Source organism: Macrosteles quadrilineatus, unplaced genomic scaffold, assembly GCF_028750875.1.
Source record: "Macrosteles quadrilineatus isolate MER2022 unplaced genomic scaffold, UCM_ALF_1.0 Scaffold_12__1_contigs__length_5162894, whole genome shotgun sequence".
Classification (NCBI taxonomy): Eukaryota; Metazoa; Arthropoda; class Insecta; order Hemiptera; family Cicadellidae; genus Macrosteles; species Macrosteles quadrilineatus.
The window spans coordinates 3,348,642-3,358,148 of record NW_026542605.1 but is presented as its reverse complement, the minus strand read 5'-3'; the positions used below and the strand labels follow the sequence as shown (position 1 = coordinate 3,358,148).

Below are 9,507 nucleotides of genomic sequence, written 5' to 3'. Positions count from 1 at the left end.
TACCTTAATAATATTTACCTTGCAGATCGGTGATGTTCAGTGTCCATCATTGCCACACAGCTCCCACCCTAGATTCTATCCCTAAATGAAAACTTGCAGTGTTGTTGCATTTTAAAAACAAATATAATGTATAAAGAACGACAGAGAGTCGACTGTCCGTAGTGCATTCACCGAATTGATTACATGGGAAGACACTCAGGATAATGTAACAGAAATTAGGTTGGCAGCAGTAGAGGGAGGCCCTGTAACACTGGTACTACAGTTAGTAAGTTAATAGCCAAATTAATAAATGTTTAATTACGTTTTCTTAGTTGTTTAAACAAAGAGTTATAGACAAATGCACATTAACATTTAAAAATGAGCTCCATGGATTAAAACTTACTCAACTAAATTTAGGTGAATGGAAGATTGGAAAACAGTCAAATGGAAAACAGAAAACAGTTTATGAAAATGCATTTGAACTGTTTTTATAATAAGAACTTGTAACTTGATTGATGTAGATAAATTGATATCTATGGTTTCCTAAATATAAAATAAGATAAAAAAAACTAACAGGAGATTCGTTTGCATGGTAACTGTTATATACAAACATAATCTTTTAAAAGAATAAGGGTACTAAACTATTCGTTTTGCCTCAGTGAAAAAAGTTAAGAACCCAATCAAATGCGTTTCTTCGGAAATCTTACATTATTTATATTCTTTAAGCTCATGAAAGTTGTAAGATCCTTTTTTTCAGATATTAAAATGTCATTGGTTAATTATTAGGATTTATACATTTTTACAACGCATTAAAATTAACCGAACAAACTATGAATCATAAAATAAGGTAAAACGACACGCATAAGGTACAATACGCTAATTCAATAGGCAGCAAAAGGTATCCAGCAACAAATTAAATTACTTGGTTAACTTTAAACAAACACAAAACTAAAATTACAAAACATGGAATGCAGTAGGCACGTCTTGTCCATAAACTGTAATCTGATCACCGGATTGATGTCAGAGGACTGTGTTATAACTGCGAGTTGGATGCATTCACTCACACAACTTCTGAAACGCTTTTATACAGATATGAAAAATAATAAAAAAGACAAAATTGTTACAAGAATATTTCGCTGGTTAAATTTACAGCTTAAATTAAGTATTTTAATCTAAAGACTGCTTCTTTCTTTCTTATAAATATATGGTTTTCACTAAGTGTGTAGGCTATATGCAATATACCCTACGGTTTAAACTTGAATGCACGTCATACGATTTAAATAGTACTTACTGCTGGTTTGTGGTAATAATGCTCTTGTAATTACATCATCGTACTATGAATGTCTGCTTACCTACCTGTGCAAATTTATAATTAACTTTTGTACTTTAATTTGGCAATGTCTTGCTATCAACACCGACCTTTTAAAGAAATTGCGATTCTTAAGATGGCTGTAAATGATGTATTATGGGCGTTGTTTTATTATAGGAACACTAAGTTTATTTGATGATACTGTTTGTTTGGTATTCAATAAATCTGAAAAAAAACTGCAAAGTACAATTATGATTTAACCAAAGTGGTATCTTTTGACCAATATCACACCTTAAAAATAACAAACACTCTTTCCTACATTACACTGTCGGCATAGGCTGGGGTATATTTTTGAGATTTATTTTGCAATTCGCAGGTATATTATTAATTATAAAAACATGTTTGCTAGTTGCTTGCAAAAAGGCCTTTTCACAAATGAAAACACCTTAGAGAGGCGTGAACATTATAGCTATATTGTTTGTTTAGTCCCGTTCCTCAAGGAAAAGGGCAGACAATGTAAACATTTAAGATGAAATTATCGGAAGCATTTCTAACAACCGTGAAGATTAAAAATAACATTGCCTACGGGATTGAACGATGATCCGACATTCGCCAACTTAATTAAAATTACTTGTTGGTATTACTCACTTTTAAGATAAAAATGAGATATTACTATTTTGTACATTAAAATATGCAATTGGTGTTAATTGTTTGTGACTTATATCCAACAAAACTAAACACAGAATTCATTCAAAATTCAACCATAATTATTGAAGCCATTACTATTTAAGAAGTATGCCTCAAACAGATTTCAAATATATCTAATGGTTAAAAGATTAAATGGAGTGTAAGTTACTTTTCAGTCAACCCGTTAATTTGAATGATACCATGCAGATTATATTTACATCATAGATAGGGAAGCTACGATGAATTAATAAGAGATCTGGTTTGCTGTGAAATTTAACAAACAACAAACTGAAGCCCGTTCGAATTGTGTGGCCTTAAGGATTTCCTCGAGCAAGGATTTCCTTATCTCTTGACAAAAAACGCTGGTGTAAACACTGTACTCTGGTGTTTTCTTCGTATTACTTTTCAATCGGAATGTAATGTCTAAGATATTCTAATTTATTAAAGCTTTTTTGCGAAAAAAACCTTTTGAAGGAAAGATTTATTTACTAAGACTTATGCCTTACTGTATCTTATTTGATTTGTATGAAATGCAGTTTTTAATACCTACCGGGTTTTATTACCAGTAAAAATCAGTTACAAAATTTATACATTTTCTGATTTGTCGTTTTAAATCAACGATGATTTGCTATGTACATTTCACCTTGCCTGAACTATAAGTTAAACGCTTAAATAGGTATTGCAAAGTGATTACATTACCAAAATATCTAGCCTAATTTGATGGTAGTATATTTTAATGTTATTAAAAACATTGAAACACCATACCGCAATTGACTAACTCACTGGTATGTTCCCAAATAGTATTTGTTTTATTTAAAAAGAATATAACTGCAAGCACTTTTGCATATTACCCAACATATAGCCGATAAACGACAAAATTAGTTTCTAAGAAGTTTTTTAGTTGCTTCAAACAAACCTAGTTGCTTCAATAAGTAGAATTATGAACTTTCTCTTAAGAAATATAGGTTGTGGTCTTTAAACAACAGGACATTGTCCAATGAAAACATATCAATATATTTATCTTCCAGCTGTCTGTTAGTAGAGCTGAACTTGATACATTGCCAAAGTGTTGTTTATTCATTCAGTACTACACATTGTCCACACAACATGTTGACAGGTTTGATAAACTATGACAAATCTTATAAACTCCGTAAACTAACTTATTGTGTTCTGGTTTATATTTGTCAGAATGAAAACTTTAAAATATTTTGGTAATTCATAAACGAAAAGCTTTATGTTTTTGCGCAAGAATAATTGATTTTTCAATATGCTTTTTAGAAATGTAAACCTCAAATTTCTTGCAAATTATTACATCATTTGGGTAACGAAGTTTTAACTAAACGGTTAGTTTTGCTGTTTATCTGATATATAACAATATGCAATATTCTAGTAATTTGAAAAGGTTGAAAATAAAATAGAAAGAGTGTATAAGACAAATAGTTTTTGTGCTAAAGGTAATGATAAATATGACCTCTCTAGGTTTATTTCTATAAATAATCAAAGTAACCAAAATAGTAAACAATTAATTAGCTATAAACATTTTTTTCAAAAATAAGTCACAATTTTGGTTTAACTAGATGGCCAAGAATCACGTTTCAGTTAACATTTAAATCAATAGTAATATAAATAATGCCCCACCTTATTTATCGTTTAATTTAACAGTTTGACAATTTAAAGCCTCTATGATTATGGAGTTTTAACTACTTATACAACTTTAATCACTATTACACAATGTTCTAAGTGTGAATTCCTTGATGAACAGAGTTTAAGGAGTTGAACAATTATGACGTTTGTCCCAAAGTTCTACATTAGTAGCTCTATCATTTCTGAATAGAGATCAACACAATCGGGCTGCTTGGAATAATATTTAGACTACTTTTAGATCTTGATTTCAAAGAGTTTAAAATAGCGTCTATCCCCTCAGCTGTTTGTAAATAATGTTTACTAAGAGAAAGTGGGTCACTGCCCGAACGATTTCAAAAACGGTTTTTGAAATCGTTCGGGCAGTGACCCACTTTCTCTTGGGTTAAAAAAATATTTAAAAAAATCATTAAAATCATTTCATATTTTTATTATTTGTAAATTGTATCATTTACAATGATTGTAAATGATACAATTTACAAATAATAAAAATATGAAATGATTTTAATGATTTTTGTAAATATTTTTTTTAAACTTTATAGAATTTAAGCACAGTAGAGGACGTGTAATTATTCTATATGATAAAACTTACACCAGCATTAGTTAATACTTTCTATTAAATTGCATAGTATTATTTTGAAACGATTCTAAGTAACCATTGTGTTTAATGTGTGTTAGGGATTAAAGTACAACTTTGCTAGTGTTGTGTTTTCTATGGTATTTATAATTCAACAAAACAATTTTTCGTCAAAAATATACCACAAAGTTTAAATTGGACCCTTAAGGAAACTAAGAGTGTGAGAGTTTTTTTAGCATCATCTTTGGATTAATATTGCCTTAATAAAAAAAACATGCTGGTTTATTTATTTATTCAATTAGTTATTATCATTAGTTATATTTATTTGTTCCTGAAAGAAAACAAAGAAGTATTTTACAATTTTTCATGAAACATTTAATCAACGTTAAAAAAACACGACGTTGTTTCGTTAATACAGGCTACATTTAACTTGGTGTAAAAAAAATCTAAAGTAAGTACTTATTCTAATAATTAATTGGAAAATAAGGTTTGAACAGCATCTGGTTAGTAAAAGTTTATAACTATGTAAATATGTTATTTGGGCCAAATATCTCTAAATATCTTTAAAAAGTCACAAAATATCAAGTTAAGGTTCTATAGTTCTAACTAAACTAATATGTGTTCAGACCTCCAACAAAACAAAGCAAACTTAAACTCGTTAAATTAAACTCGACCAAGTTAATGGTTGTTCTAGATTGTTCTACAACACTTACGATGGTTATCGTTACGAAATAGTGACACGTAAAAATACATGGTAAAGTTTTAGTTTATAAAGTAGTTTACTCTACCTATAACTGGTGTTTAAACTACCCTCTGCAATTCAGTTCTTGGAATTGAAAATATTCGCTTTTCAGTATTGTTTTGTTACTTTACAGCACAAGTTTGGACCAATGAAGTGCAAGAATCGAGAGAAAAGAAGTAGAATTTAATATTTCGAACGTCAACTTATCAGCTGATAAGACCAATGTGATTGATTAAACAATGAGTTGGGACAATAAGAAGAGTGTACGCAACTCGCGTAATTAGCCTTACGCGATGATAGCGTAAACTACTGTTATGTAAATAAAAGATACTAAAAAAAATCAATTATAAAAGTTGTAAAATCATGTAAAGTGTATTCAATTTTGATCTCTATAACACAAACTTCACCTATTTAAAAGCTAACTATTAACTTATTTACTACATTTATCTACATTTATTACATACCATATTTATACATACTACTACATTTATCTTTTACTTCTTCAGCGCATATAACTTACTCAATTTATCTTTGTTATTCCGGCTTTTAAAATTATATAAGACCATTGCTATCCTATTGGCCTATATTTTGGCCTATTCTTTGATTCAGTTAACATGCAATCTAAGGATTTTTTAAAGATTTTTGGTTAGGAGTTGCAAATGTGATGTTTTCACGTAAATTTTATTTTTGGATAAGACCCTTTCTGTAGTAAAATAAATATCTTAAATATTACGATCAGTATAATAAGTTTTGATCTGCTGATTTAAGTTGAACGACAAATCTACAATCTTAAAACAATATAGATACTATTGTTTGCTAAGTAAAAGCGAAGCATAAAATATATTCCAGCTTAGTGCATTATGGTATTCTCTTTCAATGAAATTAATGAATGTATTACTGTTGCTTTGAAATATGTTTGCTTGGATTGAATAAATCATACTATGTCTAGCCGTGAAGTATTTTGGATTTTATTCTTGGAAAATTTACCGAAGCATAACGTTTTGGGGTTATTCGTTAGCTGTCGCAAAGTATAGACAGGAACACGTAACATTGCCACCAATGTTTATTGCTGCAAACTGCTTGAGATATTTATGGGAAAGCACTTTTGTTCCTAACACATGACACATGTTATGAGTGTTGACCATTCCATCACGTCCTCCACAACATCAACAACATGTTGACAAGTTGCTCAATTTACAGCAAAATGTATGTTTCCATAAACTGACAATGTTTATGAAACACTAAATAAAGCTGTGTGAAGCTGTTTCATTCACAGATTGGTTCTAAATCCAATATACAGCTGCAATTTATGCTCAAATTCACAAATGGATTTTTATAACGTACGGTAACAGTAAATGTATTCACTTGGACGATTCTCAAAATTGTAAGATCCAACCATTACTGTCACCCCATTTACCTTCGTGATAGAATTGACTTGCACTATTGATTGTACATTAATGATTGGATTGCTTTAACCGGATCACCATCCACTAAAACAGCTTTCGACTCGTAGTTTAATTTCATTAATATTTATTATCCACAGTCCTTTATTATGCCGTTTAGTCTTTTCTAACAATTTATTTTAAAATCTTCTAATTTTGTTTTGTTTTTAATGTTTTGATTTTTAATCTACCCTTGATCCATAAAACAAAATTATGATCTAGCAATTATAGTTAAAATGGAACAGTAAATTTCCAAATAGAAAGTATAATTTCACAATAGGTTTTAAGAACAAGTATGTGCCAGAAAAAAAAATCTACCACCAAAAACTGTATTTACATCCCTTTTACTTTATAGTCATTCTAACATTTTCATATTTGCTTTTTAAGACTTACATTTTAGTATAACTATAATTTTATACAAGATTAAAGCATTATTTAAATGAGGAATGTACAATAAATTAAACAAAATTCTTCTTCCATAAAAAAAGAAAATCCTAACTTAAAAAGAGATTCCAACTGAGGCAATTCTCTGGGTGGTTCGCCACTTTAAACTAAGAGACTTACTTAGACAGTCCATTTTAGTTGTTGTATTTACCATCTTAGAGATTTTACAATACAACGAACTATTTTTTACTAACTCTTAAGGGAAAATTGTATCAAGTCAATCAAACAAATAAAGAGTACCAGTCATTAAAACTTTTAAATACGTATCGTCAATAAAATTAATGGATCCATAACATGTTGAGATCTTTTTTTTATTTCTTTATCAAAGACAGTCCTTATATCTTGTACTTGTCAAATAATTTTTACTCTTTGATTTACTTTTAAATGAATGAAAACGTCAGTTTAAAAGTATAAATTTAAATATGACAACAATACATATTCTAGGAAAGTCTTACATTAAAACTTTTGTTAGCTTAGTCAAGTTTTAATTTGCAGTTTCAAGGTTAACTCGTGCATTTAGTTATCACAAAGTATTGACAAGCGTATTATTTGTATCAAGTCTTTATAACGACCGTAAACCATACAAAGTATATTTAATAACACCTTATTAAAAGCGTTTGAATAACAGAAAAGCCTTCGACATTTTAATAGAAATACGAGTTAAATTCCAATACGAAGACGGTAGACGTCCAATTAAACTTTTCTCAGATAAATTGGTGATTTTGATTGCAATATTAATCTTGCACGATCGGGAGATTTATTTGTAATTGATATTCAATTAATATTGTTTAGTTTGTTGCAGATTGAAAAACACTACAAATATTTTTTTTATTATTAGTTGCGATGCGAAGGTAGTGTTACTTATAACTGTAAATCAGGTAGATGAACAACTACATAATACTAATTATTGTATTTACTTTAGCGGATTTCCCCTATAGAGAAGCTTCAGCGTTAGTGGCAAGGTAACAGCTAGACTTTGGTCAAATTTATTTTTTGTGTTTTCATGACACCTGAGGACGAAAACAGTACCGTATTGAATATAATTTGTATACGCGTCCGTGAACGCAATAACTCGAGCCGTTGCGGTCTGATTTTGATAAAGCTTAGCTTTATGTGTGGAACAAGATGAACTGTCATGAGTTACAACCAGATCGGTTAATGGCATTTGGATATCATGGGGTTATATAATTTGCTTAATATGTTTATTTGAAATATTTGCATACTTAAAATAGAATATATGGTGAAATAAACCAGGCTGAATTTATTAATTTAATGTTGCAAAATTTATTTTTGTGTTTACCAACAACAAATTTAGATTGTTAACCGAACATTTCAGGTAAACCATTCAATTGGAGCGTTTTCACAACACTTAAAACGTACATATGATATATTTATTTGTGGAAATGGAAAGAAGTGAACACCTTTTTTACATCCATTATTTATTTAAATAAACAATTGATCAATGTAACAACAAATAAACTAAATATACTATAAAAATACAACATGAACAAATAAAACACAACAAACCTTTGGTTCCAAAATATCCTAATAACAATAACCATTACCAGAATGCTCTAGTCAAATTTTAGGTAACTTTTAGAGTGATAGTAAACGTATTGGTAAAGGCCTATAAGTGAAAAATGAATGTTTAAACTGTCATTAGACATATTTTTTACGTAAAAAAAAAACAGAAGTCATTTAATAGAAAAATAGTACATCATAGTCATTAGCAATAAAAATTGTTTCAAAGACAGTTTTTACTTTACAGGGAAACACACTTTATACAAGAAGTAGCCAAAAATATAAAGACGAAAATGTAGAAAAATATATTTTATGTTGATTAAGTAGTTTTATTAGTTTTTAATTGGTTCACAACATTAAGTTTGGTTAATTTATTACACATACATTATATTAGGGCGTGAAATCACATATATTTTAATACTTATGAGGTATTTGTAGTGATGCAGTGGCGATCGTGCTAAGCCTGAAACAATCATTAGAGTATAATCAGGTTTGGAATAAAAGTTTTGTGAAATAAAGAGCTGTTTTATTAATTTAGGCTAATTAGGTTTTTTAAATAAAAAGTCAATGAGAATACAAAAATTTTATGTATTGCACTTAATAAAAAAAAAAATAAATAAATATTGTCAAAATCATTCGTTGTAATGCATTTATCAATTAAAAGAGACTTTTTATGAGTTCGCCAAATACGTTGTATTTTAAATGTACGGTATACTGCATTATTAAAACAAAGGCAATGTCTGGACCTTTATGAGTTTGCTGAGGGTTCGTTAAAATATCGGGTAATTGCTGTTGTTAGGTGACTTACAAAATTCTGTTATGAAATAGGACTGAGTCTCTCATATTTCTGATGGTCGGTTACAAATGAGCACGAACACATAGAGCATGAATGTTGTTTTTGTCACTTTAAAACAACAGGGATAATGAATCGATCTTAGTTGTTGAAGAGATCAAGTCAAACCATTCATCACATTATATTCGATTGCTTGTTTCACTTGGTATTCTTTGGGTGGGATACCCAGAACACCAACAAGATAAAAAAAATTCTGGGTGGATGAGAGGTTAGGTACTTGCCCCTAAACATTCGCCAGTTCTACTGAGATTGATTCAGGGCCAAGATGGCATTTTTCGTTGGGCTACCAATAACCATTCTATCTAACAACAT

The 9,507-nt window shown here is 29.5% G+C and overlaps 1 protein-coding gene across 2 annotated transcripts in view; it reads right to left on the bottom strand.

Annotated features, from left to right (window-relative positions):
* Nucleotides 1–8,284: 8,284 nt before the first annotated feature.
* LOC129004853 (orexin receptor type 2-like) overlaps nt 8,285–9,507 on the bottom strand; it is a 281,963-nt gene continuing 280,740 nt past the window's right edge. For both annotated transcript variants that reach the window (XM_054433528.1, XM_054433527.1), the window contains one exon: nt 8,285–8,805. The gene's annotated coding sequence lies outside the window, so the exon portion shown is untranslated. The remainder of the gene's footprint in view (nt 8,806–9,507) is intronic.